The 23,031-nt window shown below is 40.5% G+C and overlaps 1 long non-coding RNA gene across 2 annotated transcripts in view; it reads left to right on the top strand.

The window, feature by feature from the left end:
• Window positions 1–23,031, top strand: part of Gm30063 — a 137,872-nt gene that overhangs the window by 7,107 nt on the left and 107,734 nt on the right. The window lies entirely within an intron of this gene.

The following is a 23,031-nucleotide window of genomic DNA, read 5'->3' on the forward strand; positions in this document are numbered from 1 at the left end:
CAGTTATCTGATCTTGATCTCTCATTTTGCAAATGAATTCTCTTTTCAGCAAAAGTTCGATTAAGTGTATGTTAAAGTGCCAAGCCGTACAGCACTGGGGATAGAATAGATGCTTAACTCAGGTCTGCCTTCTGAGTTGTTAACAAGTGTCAGCTCTGTTTTCATATGACACGCATGGAAGGTAAAAAGCTTCAGTTTTATCTTCTGCATAAGAAACAAAGCCCCAATGAGGGAAAGCCTTGATGTTGTCCATACATGGTCCTTGTTAGGAAGATGCACTTCACAGAAAGAAGTTAGATGGGCCATGGACGATCTTGCAAACCTGCTGTAGCATGATCTTACATGCTGTGAAACAGCAGTGGATAGCAAGAGAAAACTGTCCACACAATGTGTGGGCACAAGGTTTATGCAAAGCAATAAAAGAGAAAGGGGTTACTGTTTCTTTTCTGTTGCTGTGAAAACCAGGATGACCCAAAGCAACTTGCAGAAGGATAGGATCTGTTTAGTTTCTACTTCTGGGTCACAGTCCATCAGTCCAGACAAGAGCTTAAGTAGGAACTTGTAAAAGCCATGCTGGTGCAAAGAAGCTTCTGGCTGACTTGAAGGCTTATGCTTAGCTCTTGTGTATGGTCAAGGACTGCTGGCCTTGGGATGGTGTGGTCCGCAGAGGTCTGGCCCTCCCATACTAGGTAACACTCGGAAAAACTCCTGTAGGCATGCCTAGAGACCAGTGTGGTCTAAGCAGTCCCTCAGTGGAGACTCTCTTCAGGACACTGCAGACTGTGTCAAGCAGAATAATAAAGCTCACTGGGACATGCTCTCATGGTTATGGCTGAAGACTTACAATTCACAACACACATATACCATACACACACAATTTTCTACATACCTCAGGGAGGTTTTCAAAAGGCTTTGGTACGAAAACAAAAGCATTGAGTTTACTTAAATATTGATAAAGGAAATATATTTGTTTACTCTCTCTGTGTGTGTGTGTGTGTGTGTAAAATGTGTTGTGCTTGTGTGTACAGATTCCCATGTGTGAATGTTATCACTTATGTGCCACTCACTGTGCACATATGGAGGTCAAAAGGTAAGTTCAGGAGTTGGTACTAATAACCCTTGCCTTGTCAATGACAGGCTTCTTTGGTTGGCTTTCTTTGTCACATGCCAGGCTACCCTGCTACAGACTTCTAGGATTCTTCTGTCTTTTTTTGTTTTTAAAGATTTATTTATTTTATGTATATGAGTAAACTGTAGCTGTACGGATGGTTGTGAGCGACCATGTGGTTGCTGGAATTTGAACACAGGACCTCTGCAAGAGCTGTCAGTGCTCTTAACCACTGAGCCATCTCTCCAGCCCTGATTCTTCTGTCTTAATCTCCCATCTTTGCTACAGATGCATGCTACTCATTCGGCCTCAGATGTTTATGCTTCACGGAGAGTGCTTATGCCCATTGAGCTGTTGATCTTAGAAGGGAGATAAGATTATGATCTTTCTAGTGTTTTAGAGTTGTGTGTGCATATTACACTGGTTGTCTAGCATCTTTCTCTCTCAATAATGACTGTGACAACAAGGTGAAGCAGTTCTAGCTTCAACACCTTTTTCTCTGTGGATGCCATGTCCCACTTCCTCTGTCAACTCACCTAGTATTCTGTGTGTACAGGATCCACAAGAGAGACTGCTCTTGGTGTGGTTAACACACATACACACACTTCTCCACCACAGATCTCTGGTCAGTTGGTACAATTCCATATCACACCCAGTTTATCTCACCCCACATGTGAGCGCCTGACTCGCCAGCAAGAATGACGCCACAATAGGATCCTTCTGCACACGTTTATTGGGAGAGCTCAATTACAGAGGCGAAAAGACCCTGAGCCCAGAAATGGCACTGCTTACATAGGCCTAGGAGTGAAGTGTCCATACCTGATTGGTTATGCTACCAGTACCTCATTAATATGTGTTGGGCCAGGCAGTGACTTGGCAAAAAACTCTTATGCACATGCGCACATTGGTTGGTTACCCAAATTCATGGGTGGTGGCCAGTGGTAGCCAGCGCCATCTTGTAATGGCGTTTGCAGCTTCCCACATCTCCCCTTTTTTATTTTAATAAAATGATGCTGGACTAGGCCTATGCAATTATGTCCATCTGCCACGGCTCCTGTTTTAGGTCGTTCCTCTATGTTACAGCCTTACCCGTCATAGGGTAACCCTATCGCCACCAGGCTCCGTGTCTTAGGTTGGACTGTGCATGAGGAAAGTTGCCCGTCTCTGGATACTGCGGTGCTGTGTGACAGTAATTGCTAAATGACCTAGGGCGAAGTCTACAAAAGAGGCCACCAAAGTTTTTTAAGGAATGAATTAGCGGAGAAATCATGATCACCCTATCCCGTGCAATGAGGAAACCTCAGCGATGTGCAAGGGCTGATCAATGATTGTTGAGTCTCTCTCATCCCAGTGCAATGGATCCATAAATCCGTGGGGTGCAAGAGCAGAGAACTCAGATGCCAACTAATTCTTGAGCATAGATAACCAAACTTCAGGGGAGGCACCATTTTCAATGGCTAAAAGTGTCTGAGTGATAATCACCTTGTCACGTTTTTGTTGAGTTCTGAATTTGCAAACCAACCAAAGCATGAACACCAGTCCACAGCATATGGCAGCACAAAGCAAAATCACTCCCACCCATTCCTTAAAGTAAGAAAATGCAGAGGTAAGCCAAGCGGTGAAGTCTCCAAGGGTCACTGGTTCTACTCTGGTTCCATTAAGGTTCAGGATCTGTATCTGCAGCTTCGTCTGCAACCTTTCCAGCTCCTGCGACCAGTTCCCCTTCAGATAATTCAATAAATCTGTACTTTAAATGAAAGAACTGTTAATATACCTAACGGGAGTAATGCCCATATGTGGAGTTGATGCCACACAATTCATTTGTATGACATCCATCATCTGTTCCATGTTATGTTGTAAAATATCTATCTTTGATACACTAACATTAGTCCTGAGGCGATATGAGAATCTACCCTTTGCAGGGTAAGCAATGCCTCAGACGTTTTTTCTGTTATCTGACTTATGGTATTAGCAGTATTGACTTGATGGGCCATAGCAATTCCTGCAGTAACCGCAAATGCTGCAGACACTGCAATGGCAGTAACAATGGTGGCTGTGATTCCAAAATCTCTCTTCCGCCGAACAAGACTCACGATTGGGGACTTCTCTGGATCTGCCTCAACAGGCACAGGGACAAAGCTTGGTAAATGTACCACTAAGGCTAAGAAATTAGTTCCATTTTAGCATTGCGTCAAAAGACAAGTGACATTTGTACAATCTAACTATTCTGTATTATTTTGAAATTCAGCCAATATAAAGAAAAATGGAGGATTAACACAAACTTCTACTGGAGAACTAGTCATATTTCTGATAACTCTATTAGATGTCACATTATCTAAATAAGCAGAGATATTGGAAAGTGTGGCAGAAACATTCAATATCACATGAAAGGTTCCAGTCAGCAGTGCAAAGGCTGACAAACTGGTACTAGCACCTGCCTCATTACTTAAAATCCATTGGTAATCAGGCCAAATATTTTCTTTTCTTGTAGCATCTCCTTCATCATTCATTATAGAAAAAAATTAATGGTGGTGATAAAACAAAACCCTTTGCTATTTCTTTCCGAGGAAAAACATTTGATTGACAAGGTGAAAAATCTATAGGAAATGCGAGATCCAGATGACACCAAGGCATGCTGCATATAGCACTAGCATTGCCAACAGGCCATCGTGATATTTTGGAAATAGTCACATTTCCCTTTATCAGAATAGTGGTGATGTTTATAGGTGAAGTTACATTATTTCCAACATCACCTGATCCTGATTGTGCTCCTTGAGAAATTTGCATTAAAGCATTAAATAACACTCCAGAGCTCACTTTATTTTGGCTAATGGGATCTGCCCAATTAGAGATAATCTTTTTCTGTAAAAATATACAGGGTGTAAAAGGTTTATCCACATTATGCACAAAGCATAGTGTATAATTTAAATGAAAACTCATACTATTATACACCCGTGGCTCTTGAGGAGTTTGTTGTGCACAAGGCACATCCAAAAACATTGAGTTGCAAAACACAAAGGCATGGTAGAAGAATTGGAATGTACCGGTAAAGGTACTGGCCATGATCTTACTATGGCCCACAAAGGCATACTTATCCCGGTCTCAATCATCAGGAGTAAGAATAACAGGATCATCTTGAGATTCATCTTGCTCTTTCACAGTCCTTGTCAGTCATGTCTGAACCCAAAGTGGATTATCTTCACCCTGTGGAAAAACACAAATAGCTCCCCTGGAGCTGATTAATATGGGATCTGAGCCATACCATTTATTATCAAGGACATTCTTCCACTTGACCATTTCACTGGGAGGTTGAGGCCATTGTCTGTGCCTTTCAGCTGGTAATCTCCCAGCATCATCCAATTTTAAGAAATTAAGAGTAAATATTGCAAAGGATAGAGCCATCTTTGGCGTCACAGCCTCTATTCCCCCTCTTTGTTTTTGCAAATATTGTTTCAAAGTACGATGAGCTCTTTCAATGATGCCTTGACCCTGTGGATTATAGGACAATCCAGTAATATGTTTCACTTGCATTTGTTTGCAAAATTGACTAAATTTAGAAGACGTATATGAAGGACCATTATCTGTCTTTAGCACTAAGGGCTTGCCCCATGTAGCCCAAGCCTCTAAGCAGTGAGATATGACATGAACTGTTTTTTCCCCTGTCAAAGGAGAGGCATGTAGGACACCAGAACTGGTATCGATGGACACATGTACATATTGTAATTTACTAAAAGCTGGGATATGCATCACATCCATCTGCCAAACATCTAGGGGTCACAATCCGTGAGGATTAGTGCCCACGGAAGGTGCATTAATAAATTCTACACATTTACCACACTGTAGAACAATGTCTCTAGTCTGTTCCTGTGAGCTCAAACTTCTGTCGCAGTGTAGAGCAGGGACATGATAAAGTTGATGAAAATTCTTAGCACCTTCTATAGAACTTTGTGATAGGAAAACCATATCTCTGGTGGCCGAATCAGCAATTGCATTTCCCTTAACCATAGGTCCAGGTAAAGATGTATGTGCTCTAATATGTTGAGTATAAAAGGGATGCTCACGAATTAAAATACAATCTTGTATTTTCATCAAAATTTCAGATACTGGACTAGACTGCTTAAAATTTCCAGCAGTCTCTAATGCTAACACAGCATTAACTACATAAACAGAATCAGAGATATTTATGGGCATAAGAAACCTTTTAAAAACTTCTAAAACCACCAAACATTCCACCAATTGAGGGGCTCCTGGTGTAAATTGCAACCTCACAGCTTTTTCATTAATCACATAACTTCCAATTCCTGTTTTGGATCCATCTGTATAAATATCAATAGCTCCCTTTATAGGGGTATTAGCCGTCACCTTTGGAAAAATCACTGGGTGCAATAGTATAAAATGTAATAAAGGATGTTTAGGATAATAATTATCAATTAAACCAGAATAAGTACATCTAAGAATGGCCCAGTCATCTATAGTAGCACACAATATTTGCATTTGTGCAGCAGTATATGGAATAATTATGCTATCAGGCATTTTTCCAAAGTGAGTAATTGAACTTTTTGTACCTTTATGGGCCATATTTGCCACCATGGTGGGATAATGCTCTATAGTCTTATTAGGGGATATATGTGGATGTATCAATACTAAAGGATCATCTTGCCATAACACAGCAGTTGGAAAATTTATGGTTCGTAATATGCATAGGCACAAAGGTTCTTGCTCATTTATACAATTCAATTGTGCCTTTTGGATAGCTGTTTCCACCTTCCTAAGAACATCAGAAGCCTCGGGTGTTAATTGTCTCAGTGAGGTAATATGTGATTCTCCTTCTAAAATTTGAAATAAAGGTTTTAATTTCGAAGTAGAGATCCTTAAATAAGGTCTAATCCAATTTATATCTCCTAATAATTTTTGAAAATCATTCAATGTCTTTAAATGATCTTTTCTTATACTAATCTGGGGAAACACATCATGAAGTAATAGTGGCTCCTAAAAAATGACTAACATTAGACTGCTGTACCTTTTCTGGTGCAATAATCAAGCCATTATTTTTTAAAGTTTCATTAAGCAAGCCATAAGCTGCTTTTAACTTCTCAGAGGGTAAAGATCACTGAGGCACGCCACAGAATGGGCAAAGGCTCCTCAGTGGCTCCTAGAAAAAAACCCAGCCCTTTCCTATCTGCTTTTCTGTGGCTTTAACTGGAGAAACTCTACCTTGTAAATTGTTTCCAAGACCTAGTCCAGGTATATATCCCATTCCTTTCATCATTTTCTTGCTTTTCTGAGAGTAATCATTAGTCAGTATAAAGTTGAAAAAGCCCTGTCCTTCCTTCTTATGCAAACTAGGAAGAACCAACAATTGAGCAATGCGATCTCCAGGAGAAATGGCCACAATACCTTGGGGTGCAGAACACATAATCTTAACTTGTCCCTCATAATCTGAGTCTATAACTCCGGGATGTATTACCAATCCTTTCAAAGCAGAAGAGGACCTACCCAACTACTAATAGGCCCACTGTATCCTTTGGTAAGGGACCTCTGAAATCTGAGGGAATAGGTTGGCACCCCATTTGTGGTGTAAGAATTACTCTGGAGTTGGCACAGATGTCCAATCCTGCTGAACCCAGAGTGGCTCTCCTCGGTCTTTGGGTGGCCTCATGGACACTGTGCTCTGAAGTGCCCCACACATTTGGGGGCCCTGGGGACGGGGACCCCTCACTCCGTTTTTTGGCCACTGCACTTTAATCTGAGGTATCGGTCTTCCTGTTATGTCTCTGGTTGATCTGCACTCATTTACCCAATGTCTTCCTTTCCCACATTTTGAGTAAATGCCTGGTAATTTCTTTTTAAACCTATTCTTTTCATCCTTTGTACCCTGCTTTTGCACATGACCTGTTTTCTTGTGTTTGTTCATGTTGTTTAGAATGACTCCAACCCTGAGTTCCCAATTTTAAGCTAACTTTCTGTTACAAGCAAAAGGCTGCCTGCCCCTTTAAGAGCTCCATTTGCAATCGGCCCTCAGCAGGGCTTTTTCAGCTGTACCTAACTCCCAGCTACAGTGCTTATATCACTTTCTGCTGTGCAAATTGAGACTGCTTTTTAAACAAGTTAAAGGATGGACAGCCAGCAGATAAAGTTTTAACCAATTATATTTTTCAACATGAAACACAGAACAACAATCATTCAAACAACAAAACAAAAACAAACATGAATTGACAGACATATGGACAATTTGGTGGACCAAAAACAGATAATAGACAGACAGGGAATAGAACTTGGTGTCTCAAAGGGACCCAGAAATCCTAACCAGAGCTAAGAATATCTCCATAGGAGCCAGAGAGGAAGCAGGACGTCTCCCGTTTTCCTTCTGTCCCTAGGAGAGCTCTGAAATAGCTTATTTTCATTTTTTCTCTTTTTATATTTCTTATTTTACTTATTTTTTCTGCGTGTGCCTTCTTTTTCATTTCTCTGTTTCTGATATGCTTCCCTGGTGCTTCTGCAAACAGCTGGCTCACATTTCTTATCCTGGATAGACTGGCCTTAATCAGCTTCCATAATGGCCTTGCTCCTGTTTTTACTTTTCCTTCTGCCTCCTCTCTCAATATCTCTCTCCTTAACTTTTCCCAACTAGGTAGCATCAGCAACCCAGTGGGGGCAAACCAAGGAGCAAGTCTATTTATTTCTTTTAAAAACCCTCTCACTGTACTTTCAGAAATCTTTAAACCTCGTTCTTTGAGCAAGGCCTGCACCGGCCCAACTAACGGCATAGACTGGCCAGTACCCATCCTCGTCCTGGACTAAAGCGTCCTTGAGGTACTCACTTATCTACGTGAGGTTCTTAGACCCAAGGTTGATCCACGAGTTTATCTACACTCGCTTTATGACCTTATGTGTCTGCCGAGCTACTCCCAGCAGATACACTCGTATCTAGGGCAATGAAAATTAAGGCAATAGCATAATATCAAGGCAAGAAAGCAAGCAAGCAACATAACCCCAGCTACAATTACCGGACCTACTGCGTAGGAAGCATACCTCTCAGAGACTTACATTAATTTCTTTTCACTTACCGGTACCCCTGTTCCCCAACTGAAGAGTTCTGAATCCACGCAGTTGAATCCTTCTCAACAGTCTGTGTTGCGGGAACACTTCATTAACTGCTCCTTCCCCATGATGCAGTTCTGAATCCTCCCTGTAACAGGGGGTCTTCACTCGTGCCTGAAGATGTTTCTTTTCCCAGGTTTCTGGCACCACTTGTGAGCACCCGACTAGCCAGCAAGAATGAAGCCACAATAGGATCCTTCTGCACACGTTTATTGGGAGAGCTCAATTACAGAGGCGAAAAGACCCTGAGCCCAGAAATGGCACTGCTTATATAGGCCTAGGAGTGAAGTGTCCATACCTGATTGGTTATGCTACCAGTACCTCATTAATATGCATCGGGCCAGGCAGTGACTTGGCAAAAAAACTCTTAAGCACATGCTTGCATTGGTTGTTTACCCAAATTCATGGGTGGTGGCCAGTGGTAGCCAGCGCCATCTTGTAAGGGCTTTTGTGGCTTCCCACACCCACACATATGGCCCACATCACTCTACATGCAGGCCATTAACCTTCCAAGGATGGGACACTGAGAATGTAAAGTACTTGGTCCATCTTGCAAATTCTTAATTTCACACAAACCCTTCCACTCGAGACCCCTATATATATATATCTGATAAGTGAAAACGTGAATGAGAAAAACAAATTAATAAAGTCAATCAAGAGAATGTTCTCAATACACAAAATGTCATTGTATTTCTTCCTGCAGAGATGTGAAAGTGATTATATATATATATATATATATACATATACATATACATATACATATACATATACATATACATATACATATATGTATATATATATATATATATACATATATTCTATATATTCTTTTTTTGCTCTGGTGTAACATAAACATCTATTCCTTCATACAGGAAGAAATGAATCCCATTCACATCTAGTAGTAATTCTTGGCTGTATTTGCTCTTCTGGGAGCTCATCACAGGCCCTGGGAGTTTCCAGCCTGGGTTAGGACTCATCAAGACTGCTGTACTAATCAGCCTACAGGCAGCTCCACTATGGAGTCTCCACTCCTAAGCAACTACCAAGGCTTGATAACACAAGGGGAGGGGTCTTGGGATCTTGTAACAGTACACGGTGCCTGTGTCTTGTAAGTTTTGTTAGTATTCTGTGTTTTATGAGCCTTCCTTCTCAGTCCAGAGGGAATGTTTCAGTCTGAGGGAATATCATCACAGCAATAGAACTAGGAAAATATCTTTCCCAAAAGTTTCTCAGAATTCACCAATGGAAACATCTGGCTACTATAATTTCTGTTTAGGAGATTTTTATGTACTGATTGTCTTGAATGAGGCTAAAGGGTTTAGAGGGTCCATTTCTCCTTGACTAATGATTGCTCCTTGACTTGATGTCTTTGATAGGTTATACATTAAAAGAAAAAAATGAAAAACTAACAAAAACCTGATCCAGTCGATCTAAGTTGCTTAACTTGGAGACATGGCTATTCTTGCATTGGCTCTTTAGTTCTAGCTAGTGTTTTAGGGGATTGGGAATTATCTCTCTTCATCTCTGCTGTTCACTTTCTATACCCCACCCCCTTCTTTCTTACATAGCTTAGATAGGAATCTGTAAATTTTTATTGATTTCCCCCCCCCAAAGGTAAAAGTCTCAATTCCATTTATTATCACTGATTTTATTGTTTTTAGTTTCATTGGTTTCTTCTCAATTTTTAAAATATTTTTTTCTAGTTGCTACAGAGTGGAAAGGCCCAGTTAAAATATGGGTATCACCATGCTAAGGGATGGGAGCCGGAACAAATAAACAGTATTAGCATCTGTCTCTGTCTCAGACTGGGGACAGAAATTGACCAGCTCCTTCACAGGCCTAATGTGGCTCTGTCCCCACCACTGTAGGCTGTGGCTCTCCAGCAGTCGAGAGAGAGAGAGAGAGAGAAAGAGAGAGAGAGAGAGAGAGAGAGAGAGAGAGAGAAGGAAGGAGGTTAGAGAGAGGGAGGGAATGGGAGGGAGGGAGGGAGGGAAGGAGAGAGAGAGAGAGAGAGAGAGAGAGAGAGAGAGAAGGAAGAGAGTGAGGGAGAGGAGAGAGAGAAAGAGAGAGAGAGAGAGAGAGAGAGAGAAGAGAGGGAGGGAGAGGAGAGAGAGAAAGAGAGAGAGAGAGAGAGAGAGAGAGAGAGAGAGAGAGAGAGAGAGAGAGAGAGAATGGAGTTCTTTTCCAGATCAGAAATGATCAAAAGACAACTTCACCACAAAGCCCACCCCAAGATATCAAAAATATATGGAAGTCACATTTTAAGTGATTATTAGCCATTTACACTCTTTGTTTTAGGAGCCTTCAGTTTAGTTCCATAGCCCCCTTCTAGCTTTTTTCTTGAGGGTTAGCATTTTGAGTCCTTTGTATATTCTAGACATTAAACCCCACTGTCAGATGTGTAGCTATTATTTTTTAATTAACATTCTGTATGCTGCCTCTTGAATCAACTAACAATTTTCTTTGCTCTACAAGTAGTTTTAATTTCTTGAGTTGCTTGGTACTATGGGACTAGTTAGAAGTCCACTGGTAAGATCCTAGTCCCTAGTGAGAAGCTTTTTTCCCAAAAACCAAGGTGTCAAACTGCAAGTATTCGCATTTACACCTGTAGATTTTGCTGCTCTCAACTGTGGTCAGAGAGGCTTCTTTTGAAAACGGATATTGGTTGATGCAGAGACTCGTTACTGCCCAAAATACTGAGCACAAATATCCCTGAGTACCCTGTATGTTATCTGAACAACTTCCTTCCTTCCAAAGTTCAGGGAACCGAACAGAAGAAAGGGCAGAAAGAACATAGTTCACAAATTGGGATGGCTGTTGGGAAAAGCTGGTTTCTGTACTCAACAGGACTATTGCTTGTAGCAACAAACAGGAAATGTGGTTGCCTGTAGTAGACCTGGTCAAGACAAAGACATTCAAAATTCCACGAGGGAGAGGGAGGGGGAACTCCAGAGGCCCCAGTCCTATCTGAAGAGCTACAAAAAGGGTGTGATTACTGAGGGAGGGAGAATGGCTCCTTTGGGGGACCTGGCTGCTAGCAGATTGCTCAGGTACAAGTAGATGGCCACAAACCCATGAGCATATGGGCAGCTCTTATTATACTCAAGGATTTGTCAATGACAAAAAGAGTGGGTGAAGTTGGGATGTAGTCAGGAGAGGTGGTGCTAAAGGGAGTAGGAAGGAAACACTGTTGCATGGAAGTGATCGATACATGTTGCATAAATGTACTGAACTTTCAAAGAATAAAAATATTATTTTTTACAGAAGAACCAGTAATTAGTGGTCTGAACTATAAGTATTTCCTGACGGTCTGTATCCACAGCTCATTTTACTTAACTACCCTTTCTTATTGTTCTTGTGTTTCCCTAGAAATTCTTTAGAAAATCTGCATTATGGGGCATTCCTGGTTTCAGGCTGCAGCATAGGCCACTAGCACTCATGTGGCATCTGGTGGTAACATGGGCCTCTGACCACAACCATGTACTAAACCACACAAGGACCACTTACTCACACATGACACTTAGCAGCATCACAGACCATAGTGGTCCTTTGAGGAGGTCCAATCCAGGAATGAATCATTCCTCATCTCAGTCCTCCATCATTGCCCAGAGCCTGGGTGATCCCCAGCCAGATGGCATGATCTGCTTCTACATAAGCTCCAGGCTGCTGCATATCACCCTGAGAACCCAAATGGGCAATGGCTGTGGGCCTCAGCCCTCTCTTATACCTGTCATCACCTTCACATCACTAGCTCTGCCTCTTTCCACACCCCATGCACTGCTCTACTCTTCCATCTTTCCCACCTCTCCACCACACATTCGTTTTTCAAAATGGTGCCAGAGCATGGTACAGGGACATTTCCCCACAGTAAGAATTTAATATAGTCCTCAAGAGATAAAATGGTGGTGCTGGAGAGACAGCTCAGTGGTTAAGAGCACTGGCTGCTCTTCCAGAGGTCCTGAGTTCAATTCCCAGCAATCACATGGTGGCTCACAACCATCTGTAATGGGATCTGATGCCCTTTTCTGGTGTGTCTGAAGACATCTACAGTTTATTCATGCATATTCATAAAATAAATGAATAATTCTTTTTAAAAATCTGTCTCTTCACAGGGACAATTAAAACAAGAGAGATAAAATGACAGAATTGGGGGTGCCTAAGATTTTCTTTCTGTGATTTTAACTCACAGGATAGCCCACACTGAGTGCACTGCATCTTGTGTATAACTCAGAAGTTCTTGTTGTCCACTCCTGAAAGGGCTCTTGGTTTATGCAAGCTCTAGTGCTTTGTATAGTCTGTGACTCTCTTTAGGATCCAGAAAACCAGTTTTCATTAAAGCTTATATTCCATTTGAAGCCGTTATTGTTTCATTCTGTTCAATTTTCTTTTATTTTGTGAGAACACAGATGATTCCCATTTTTTAGCCATGAGCATGAAGACTAGAAATTTCCAAACACATGTGTTCTCCTCAGAAACAGTCCTCAAATTCAACCCTAATGCACCACTTGGCTCTCACACTCACCTGCCTAATTTCCCATAAGCCTATGACAGCTTTTCAGTCACTCCCAAGTGGATGATAAGGATGTCATGCAGTAAACTTGGAGGACAACGATACGGAAACTTGCAGGAATCTGCTTCATCTCACAGGGATGAGGAGATCAAAGAGGTAGGTGGCAGTTGTATCCACATAGCTACAGCAACAGAAGGATATTCAATGTGTCACTGATACAAATTCATTAAATGGACAGGGACCCCACAGAGGAAGCAATGCCCCCAGCTAACTACTCTTGAAATGTCAATGCTGGCGCTAAATGCCAATGAAAAGATCACGTAACCAGCTTGGTTGTGATGCCATGTTCTGCAGGGTATGCACCTATGGTCTTCAGTGTAATAGACTTTAAGAAGACAGAGAGGAGAGATGAAACAGTAATATTTCATAAGGCCAGTTTCTAAGGCGGAACCCACAGGAGGCATGGGGATTGTGACTGTGTTGGTTCTCGAGACCTTTAAAAATACAGTACAATATTCTGATATTGTTATTATTGATTTTTTCCTAAACAAGAATCAATAACCACTAGTTTTTGATGATTAGCCCCTAGATTCTGGGATTAAAGACAGTGACTGTGCCTGCCCAACATTAAAGTGTTATTGTGATTTGTTCCCATCTTATATTTTCTTCCAGTGGGAGATTTGCCAAGGACAAGCCTTGGCTTGGGGAAGGGTTCTGAGAGAAGGGGTATCTGGTATCAGGAAAACAAAGTACTTGATGACAATTCATGTGTCCTAGCTGATGGCCTATGTTCTGCACGAGACAACTTTACAGATCTTTCTCTCTCTCTCTCTCTCTCTCTCTCTCTCTCTCTCTCTCTCTCTCTCTCTCCTCTCTCTCTCTCCTCTCTCTCTCTCTCTCTCTCTCTCTCTCTCTCTCTCTCTCTCTCTCTCTGTGTGTGTGTGGGGATGTTCTGCCTAAGGCTATTCAGTCTGTTATCTATGTTCTGCTCTGCTTGAGACAGCTTTTTCTTACAATTCCATAAATAAATAAATAAATAAATAAATAAATAAATAATCTCTGGATAGCTCATCTGTACAGATCAAAAACTCTGTTTTTTATTTACATAACAATTCAGTCATTACCCCAGGATTCCTTTTGATGATCCCATGAATCCACATCCCATAACTCCAGGCCCTTGATTCTTAGTAAGAGGTACAAGCACAGACAATGAGATAGCTGTGTGGACTCCTACTTCACACATACAAGAAGTACACTTGGACATACATATAAAGGGGATGCTGCACTTCTGAGTGTTCATTCAGCATTCTGGACAATGCTGCCATGGGTCTATCACTCAAGGCAGAGGTAAAAGTCAACCCTGCCTTGATTCTTTTTTCAGTTTTTAAACAGTTATCAAACCCCACATTATCTTATGTCTGTCTTTATGTGTTGTCTCCATTGTCTCACTTTGACAAGTTCCGTATTGTAGGCCCCAGGCAAAATCTGCATTTTCGTCGGTATGTACCTGCATCATTGAGGCTGTTATCAATCAGCATTTGTCCTGGGACACCCATCATTTACCTGAGATGTTTTAAGTTTGGTCTGATTTCTCTTTGAAATCCTCACTACTGAAGTAAGATTGACAATACAGAGTTGGAGTTTGATTATCAGCCTACCAGCCTCTCTTTAGTTATTCTCTACCAGGATAGGCATCCATGTCACAGACTAGAGTTCTCAAAAATCATGATTTCACATGGAAAGTTTATTTTTGTTGTTCCTTTCTACTAAATGTGGTTTGAGATTTTTACCAAATCCTGCTCATCCTTCAGACCTCTTCCTTCACTGTCATGCTTCCTTGGAACATTCTCATGATCCATTGCTACCTTCCCATATTTCAAACTTGGCAATTGAGATCGATTATTACTGGTAATTTCAAAATTTTATTTTTACTTCTCTAGATTATTTTTTCAGTATGCCTATGTATCTAGGCTAGTAAATTGTAATAAAATAAGTGAAATACATAAAACAGAGCTTATTGAATACCAGAAAAAATAGTTAATGGAGTAAGAGATAATCTACCCTGGTAAATGTACATAGCCTTGATCACAAACAGAAATGGACCTACTTCATATTTTGTGTTGCTGTAATGTCTAATTCGATAGCTAAGGGAATTTTCATATTACATTATATATTTAATCATTCCTGAATAATAGTGCTAAAGCATGGAGAATTATTTTAATTTTGGATTCCAATTCAGACTACCTGAACCAAAATCTGGATGATGAGGGCTATCATCTTTAGAAAGAAAAGTAGCTGTAAAAGTATCCCTAGGAATCCTAGCACATAATCAAGTATAACAGAGCATTCAATGTGGCTTGTCACTGCTGAGCTTAGCTGCTTCCAGCATGTAAAGTGTGGTTTGGAACTCTGCAAATACTGAGAAGTAATGCCCAATTTGAAATAAAAATGGGTAGAAAATGATCATTAGAATGCTCCAAGGACTCCCCCCCCACCCCCCGAGCAGGTGAGGGAGCCATCTTGTCTCCCAGGCCCCTCTGAGACAAGTCTGTGCTGGTGAGAGTGAGGACTGCAGAACTGACACAGTTTCTGGGACAGGCCCTGTTTAGGGCTCCAGACATCCGGGTACCTTCCCTGCCAGACAAGAGGTGGCCACTAAGGAGGGCTCTGACCCCTAGAGCAGGTGAGGGAGCGATCTTGTCTCCTGGGTCCCCTGAGACCAGTCTGCTCAGATCAGCTCATGGACTGTGGAGGGTTAATGAGCAGACTGCAGAAGCAACACAGCTCCTAGGACAGTCAGAAGCCACACAGCTTCTGGGACAGAGCCCCATTTCGGGCTCTATACATTCCGGTACCTTCCCCACCAGAGGAGAGGTGACCACCTGGGAGGGCTCTGACCTCCAGAGCAGGTGAGGGAACCATCTTTGTCTTGGGCCCCTCAGAGACCAGTCTGTGCAGGTGAGCATGCAGACTGCAGAGGCAACCCATCTTCTGGGACAGGCCCTGTTTCAGACCTTCATCTTCAGCCAGGAGGCTGGTCTGAATGCCAGATCTCTGTGTACCTTCCCTGCAAGAGGAGAGCTTGCCTGAAAAGAATACTCTGACCACTGAGACTCAGAAGAGAGCTGGACTCCCAGCACAGCTGACAGAGGCTAACAGAATCACAGGAGGAACAGGCTCCAGCCAGAGATAACCATAACAACTAACACCAGAGATTACCAGATGGCAAAAGGCAAATGTAAGAATCTTACCAACAGAAACCAAGACCACTCACCATCAATAGAATCCAGCACTCCCATCTCAGCCAGTCCTGGATACCCCAACAGACCCAAAAAGCAAGATTCAGATTCAAAATCATATCTCATGATGCTGGTAGAGGACCTTAAGAAGGGCATTAATAACTCACTTAAAGAAATACAGGAGAACACTGCTAAGCAGGTAGAAGTCCTTAAAGAGTAAACACAAAAAAACCCTTAAAGAATTACAGGAAAACACAACCAAACAGGTGATGGAATTGAACAAAACCATACTAGACCTAAAAAGGAAAGTAGCAACAATAAAGAAAACCCAAAGTGAGACAACTCTGGACATAGAAATCCTAGGAAAGAAATCAGGAAACATAGATGTGAGAATCAGCAACAGAATACAAGAGATGGAAGAGAGAATCTCAGGTACAGAAGATTCCATAGAGATCATGGGCACAACAATCAAAGAAAATACAAAATGCAAAAAGATCCTAAGTCAAAACATCCAGAAAATCCATGACACAATAAGAAGACCAAACCTACTGATAATAGGAGTAGATGAGAATGAAGATTTTCAACTTAAAGGGCCAGCAAATATCTTCAACAAAATTATAGAAGAGAACTTCCCAAACCTAAAGAAAGATATGCCCATGAACATACAAGAACCCTACAAAACTCCAAATAGACTGGACCAGAAAAGAAATTTCTCCTGACACATAATAATCAGAACAACAAATGCACTAAATAGAGAGAGAATACTAAAAGCAGTAAAGGAAAAAGGTCAAGTAACATATAAAGGCAGGCCTATCAGAATTACACCAGACTTTTCACCAGAGACTATGAAAGCCAGAAGATCCTGGACAGATGTTATACATACACTAAGAGAACACAAATTCCAAGTCAGGCTACTATACCCAACAAAACTCTCAATTACCATAGATGGAGAAACCAAAGTATTCCATGACAAAACCAAATTCATACAATATCTTTCCATGAATACAGCCCTTCAAAGAATAATAAGGGGAAAACACCAACACAAGGACAGAAACTACACCCTAGGAAAAGCAAGAAAGTAATCCTTCAACAAATGTAAAAGAAGACAGCCCCAAGAACAGAATCATAACTTTAACAACAAAAATAACAGGAAGCAACAATTACTTTTCTTTAATTTCTCTTAACATCAATGTACTCAATTCCCCAACAAAAAGACATAGACTAATAGACTGGCTACACAAACCAGACCAAACATTTTACTGCTGACAGAAAACCCACCTCAGGGCAAAACACAGACACTACCTTAGAGTAAAAGGTTGGAAAACAATTTTCCAAGCAAATGGTCTGGAGAAAGAAGCTGGAGTGGCCATTCTAATATCAAATAAAATTGAAATTCAACCCAAAGTTATCAAAAAAGACAAGGAGGGGCACTTCATACTCATCAAAGGTAAAATCCTCCAAGAGGAACTCTCAATTCTGAATATCTATTCTCCAAATGCAAGGGCAGCCATATTCATTAAAGAAACTTTAGTAAAGCTCAAAATACACATTGCACCTCACACAATAATAGTGGGAGACTTCAACACCCCACTCTCATTAATGGACAGATCCTGGAAACAGAAACTAAACACAGACACATGGACACTAAAAGAAGTTATGAAACAAATGGATCTAACAGATATTTACAGAACATTTTAATCCTAAAACAAAAGGATATACCTCCTTCTCAGAACCACATGGTACCTCTTTCAAAATTGACCATATACACGGTCACAAAACAGGCCTCAACATATACAAAAAATATTGAAATTATCCCATTCTAAGAGGAAAACTTATAGCCCGAGTGCCTCCAAAAAGAAACTAGAGAGAACATACACTAGTAGCCTGAGAGCACACCTAGAAGCTCTATAACTAAAGGAAGAAAATTCACCCAAGAAGAGTAGATGGCAGAAAATAATTAAACTCAGGGCTGAAATCAACCAAGTAGAAACAAAAAGAACTATCCAAAGAATCAACCAAACTAGGAGCTGGTTCTTTGAGAAAATCAACAAGATAGATAAACCCTTAGCCAGACTATCTAGAGGGCACAGGGACAGTATTCTAATTAACAAAATTAGAAATGAAAAAGGAGACAGAACAACAGAACCTGAGGAAATCCAAAACATCATCAAATCCTACAACAAAAGGCTATACTCAACAAAACTGGATAACCTGGGTCAAATGGACAACTTCCTAGACAGATACCAGGTACCAAAGTTAAATCAGGATCAGATTAGTGATCTTAACAGTCCCTTTTCCCATAAAGAGATAGAAGCTGTCATCAATAGTATCCTTACCAAAAAAAGCCCAGGACCAGATGGGTTTAGTGCAGAGTTCTATCAGACCTACAAGGAAGACCTAATTCCAACTCTCCTCAAATTATTCCACAAAATAGAAACAGAAGGTACTCTACCAAATTCATCCTATGAAGCCACAATTACTCTGATACCTAAACCACACAAAGGTCTAACAAATAAAGAGTACTTCAGACCAATTTCTCTATGAATATTGATGCAAAAATACTCAATAAAATCCCGCAAACTGAATCCAAGAACACATCAAAACGATCATCCATCATGACCAAGTAGGCTTCATCCCAGGGATGCAAGGATGGTTTGCTTGCATCCTCGGTGTTGCTCTAACTAAGGGAGCAAAAGATCTTTATGATAAGAACTTCAAGTCTCTGAAGAAAGAAATTGAAGAAGATTTCAGAAGATGGAAAGATCTCCCATGCTCATGGATTGGCAGGATTAATATAGTCAAAATGTCTATCCTGCAAAAAGCAATCTACAGATTCAATGCAATCCCCATCCAAATTCCAACTCAGTACTTCACTTAGTTAGAAAGGGCAATGTGAAAATTCATCTGGTATAATAAAAAACCTAGGATAGCAAAACTATTCTCAACAATAAAAGAACCTCTGGTGAAATCGCCATGCCTGACCTCAAGCTGTACTACAGATCAATTATGATAAAAACTGCATGGTATTGGTACAGCGACAGACAGGTAGATCAATGGAATAGGATTGAAGACCCAGAAATGAACCTACACACCTATGGTCACTTGATCTTTGGCAAGGGAGCTAAATCCATCCAGTGGAAAAAAGACAGCATTTTCAACAAATGGTGCTGGCACAACTGGCAGTTAACATGTAGAAGAATCGAATTGATCCACTCTTATCTCCTTGTACAAAGCTCAAGTCTAAGTGGATCAAAGAACTCCACATAAAACAAGAGACACTGAAATTTATAGAGGAGAAAGTGGGGAAGAACCTCAAAGATATGGGCACAGGGGGAAAATTCCTAAACAGAACAGCAATGGCTTTTGCTGTAAGATCAAGAATTGACAAGTGGGACCTCATGTAATTGCAAAGCGTCTGTAAGGCCAAAGACACTGTCAATACGACGAAAGGCCACAAACAGATTGGGAAAGGATTTTTACCCAATCCTAAATCTGATATGGGACTAATATCTAATATATACAAAGAGCTCAAGAAGCTGGATTCCAGAAATTCAAATAATCCCATCAAAAAATGCGGTACAAAGCTAAACAAATAATTCTCAAGTGAGGAACACCGAAGGGCTGAGAAGCACCTGAAAAAAAAAAGTTCAACATCTTTAATCATCAGGGAAATGCAAATCAAAACAACCTTGAGATTCTCCCTCACTCCACTCAGAATGGCTAAGTTCAAAAATTCAGGTGACAGCAGATACTGGGGAAGATGTGGAGAAAGAGGAACACGTCTCCATTGATAGTGGGATTGCAAGCTTTTACAACCACTCTGGAAACCAGTCTGTTGGTTCCTCAGAAAATTGGACATAGTACTACTGGAAGATCCAGCAATACCTCTCCTGGGCATATACCCAGAAGATGTCCCAACTGGTAATAAGGACACATGCTCCCCTATGTTCATAGCAGCCTTATTTATAATAGCCAATAGCTGGAAAGAACCCAGATGTCCCTCAACAAAGGAATGGATACAGAAAATGTGGTACATTTACACAATGGAGTACTACTCAGCTATCAAAATCAATGAATTTATGAAACTCTTGGGCAAATGGGTATCTGGAGGATATCATCCTTAGTGAGGTAAACCAATCACAAAAGAAGTCACTTGATATGCACTCACTGTTAAGTGGATATTAGCCCAGAAACTTAGAATACCCAAGATACAATTTGCAAAACACAATAAAATCAAGACGAAAGAAGACCAAAGTGTGGATACTTCATTCCTCCTTAGAATACGGAAGAAAATACCCATGGAAGGAGTTACAGAGACAAAGTTTGGAGCTAAAACGAAAGAATGGACCATCCAGAGACTACCCCACCGAGGAATCCATCCCATAATCAGCCACCAAACCAAGACACTATTGCATATGCCAGCAAGATTTTGCTGAAAGGACCCTGATTTAGCTGTCTCAAGTGAGGCTATGCCAGTGTCTGCCAAATACAGAAGTGGATGCTCACAGTCATCTATTGGATGGAACACAGGGCCCCCAATGAAGGAGCTAGAGAAAGTACCCAAGGAGCTGAAGGGGTCTGCAACCCTATAAGTGGAACAACAATATGAACTATCCAGTACTCCCGGAGCTCGTATCTCTAGCTGCATATGTAGCAGAAGATGACCTAGTCAGCCATCATTGGGAAGAGAGGCCCCTTGGTCTTGCAAACTTTATATGCCCCAGTACAGGGGAATGCCAGGGCCAAGAAGTGGGAGTGGGTGGGTAGTGGAGTGGAGGGGAGGGAGGGTATAGGAAACTTTCAGGATTAGCATTTGAAATGTAAATAAAGAAAATATTAAAAAATGTCTAAAAAAAACCTCTAAAAAACCGAAACAAACAACAAACAAAGAATGCTCCAAGGAAAGGTGATCCCAGATGATTTAGTGTGCCACACCAGAAACCCCTTACACGAAATCCATGACTCACAGCCTACCAGAAGACACCACACTACTGAAGTGTTCCTTACCACTCAGGTACATGAGGTGCACATACTATTTCTTTAAACAGAAATCTACAAGTCAACAAATTTCACTTGTATGAATACTACTGATCCAAATGTAGCTGTGTAAAAATTATTATTTGATCATCTTTTACAAAATTATATAAACTTTACTTTTACTTAAATTCTCATAATTATCATTGTCCATAGTTGATGTGATCGTTTTGGTGAGATTTACAACAGACACTTCAGAATCCAAAATTTCTTTGTTGGTTTCTTTGTTTATTCGTTTGTTTTTCATTTCTACATGCTCCAATTTGCTCTTGGAAAGCAACTAAGCATCATAAAATAGTAATTCTTCCATTTATCAGGGTACCCTCACATTGGATGATTTATTTAATATAGGGATATTTTGTCTGAAAGTTTGGAGCATTTGGAGCAGTCTAGTAATACAGAGAACACAGAAAAGTCCTTCCAAACAAAATTGGAAAATTCAAGTTTCTACACTGGGCTTCTTAGCTCTGTCGATTGGAGAAAGGAGGCTAAGCAGGATGCTTCCTTTGATTCCACACTGTAGATCACTGCAAGTGAAAGATGTGATCAAAAGGTTCTGTTAGGAATAGCAGCTGTTATTAGATGTTACCAACGCTTTAGCCTTTGCCAAAGGGATGTTGACATTTAACTGTGGCACAGGCCGCAAGCACTGCACCAAAACAATGGAGTTGTTTAAAGCAGCAGATGAGTGAAACAAATCGAACGAGTGTTTTGGATGTATGTAGACATAGCTATGAACACAGCCAATGGATGAGGTCAATGTGTGCTTACATTGCCTGCACCGTAAAATGTTTAATGTCACTGCACACAGTCTACTTCAAAGCGACGTGTACTCATGCTTTATGCTGGTTATTAAGACAAATAGCAAATGAGGTTCTTGTTGTTTCTCTTTTCCTAATCTAATTTCCAAAACAAAGTTTGATTTTCTTCATTTCCCTGGCTTTAAAGGAACTTATCTTTAAAGAGATATAAGCAGAAATGCCTGAAACAAAACCTTAGACATCTGTGTGGATAAGACAACAGTAATATATACATATGAAAGCGTTATCACTCTGGTTTTCATCATATGGCTTTTAGCAATAAGATACTGTTAATACACAGAGATCAAGAGTAAATGTGGCCAGTTACCCAGTGCCCTTCCTTAGAAAGAAAATTGGTGAGAAATTCGAACGAGAACCAGCACAGAAGGGGCTTTATCCAGCAAGTGCTTTAAGCTGGTAGCCATTCTTGTCAAGAAACAGCTTTTTATGTTCAGAAGAGTCTTTCCTTAGATCATCTTTCATTAATTACTCATTGTTAAAAGTTCACCACAGATACTCTTACTAGACATGAGGGTAGCAAGAAGCAGATTTATGAACCAGATTTCCATAGTTCTTTAGTGTTTTCCAAGAGAAGGGTAAAAGATGCTGTAATTTTGCAGAAGGGTTTCTGTGTTCAATGGTTGATTTCAATTTCCCCTCCATGAAGTTATGAGTCTGCCTGTCTCTACTTGTTCATATCTCTGTCTCTCTCTGTCTCTCTGTCTCTCTGTCTCTCTCTCTCTTACACACACACACACACACACACACATCATCATCATCATCATCATCATCATCATCATTATTATTATTATTATTATTATTATTATTATTATCTACTTATATACCCACCTCTATCTTATCTATACCTATAAAATCACTGTCGGAATCCACAACCACTATTATATAATGATCAAAACTGAAATATTAATATGATTCATCTCCTAACCAGACTGAAGAAGATATAGTTTATAATTTTCATGCTAACTCTAATCTACTTGTTCAGCAGGAAACATATATACAACCCTTTTGGAGAGCTAGTCATTCAGAGTTAGCGTGAACACATTAATGCAAGATTGGCCTACATCATTTTATAATTAGAGGGATGTTGTTTGTTTGTTTGTTTGTTTGTTTGTTGAGTTGCCAAAACTGGTTCTAACAAAAGCAAAACTGACAGTTTCTGAATATCTGCTATTATTCAGATGTAAGTCATTACCACTTGACATTCACTACTCAAACTCT

This window comes from Mus musculus, chromosome 3 (genome assembly GCF_000001635.26).
Source record: "Mus musculus strain C57BL/6J chromosome 3, GRCm38.p6 C57BL/6J".
NCBI classification, from domain to species: domain Eukaryota; kingdom Metazoa; phylum Chordata; class Mammalia; order Rodentia; family Muridae; genus Mus; species Mus musculus.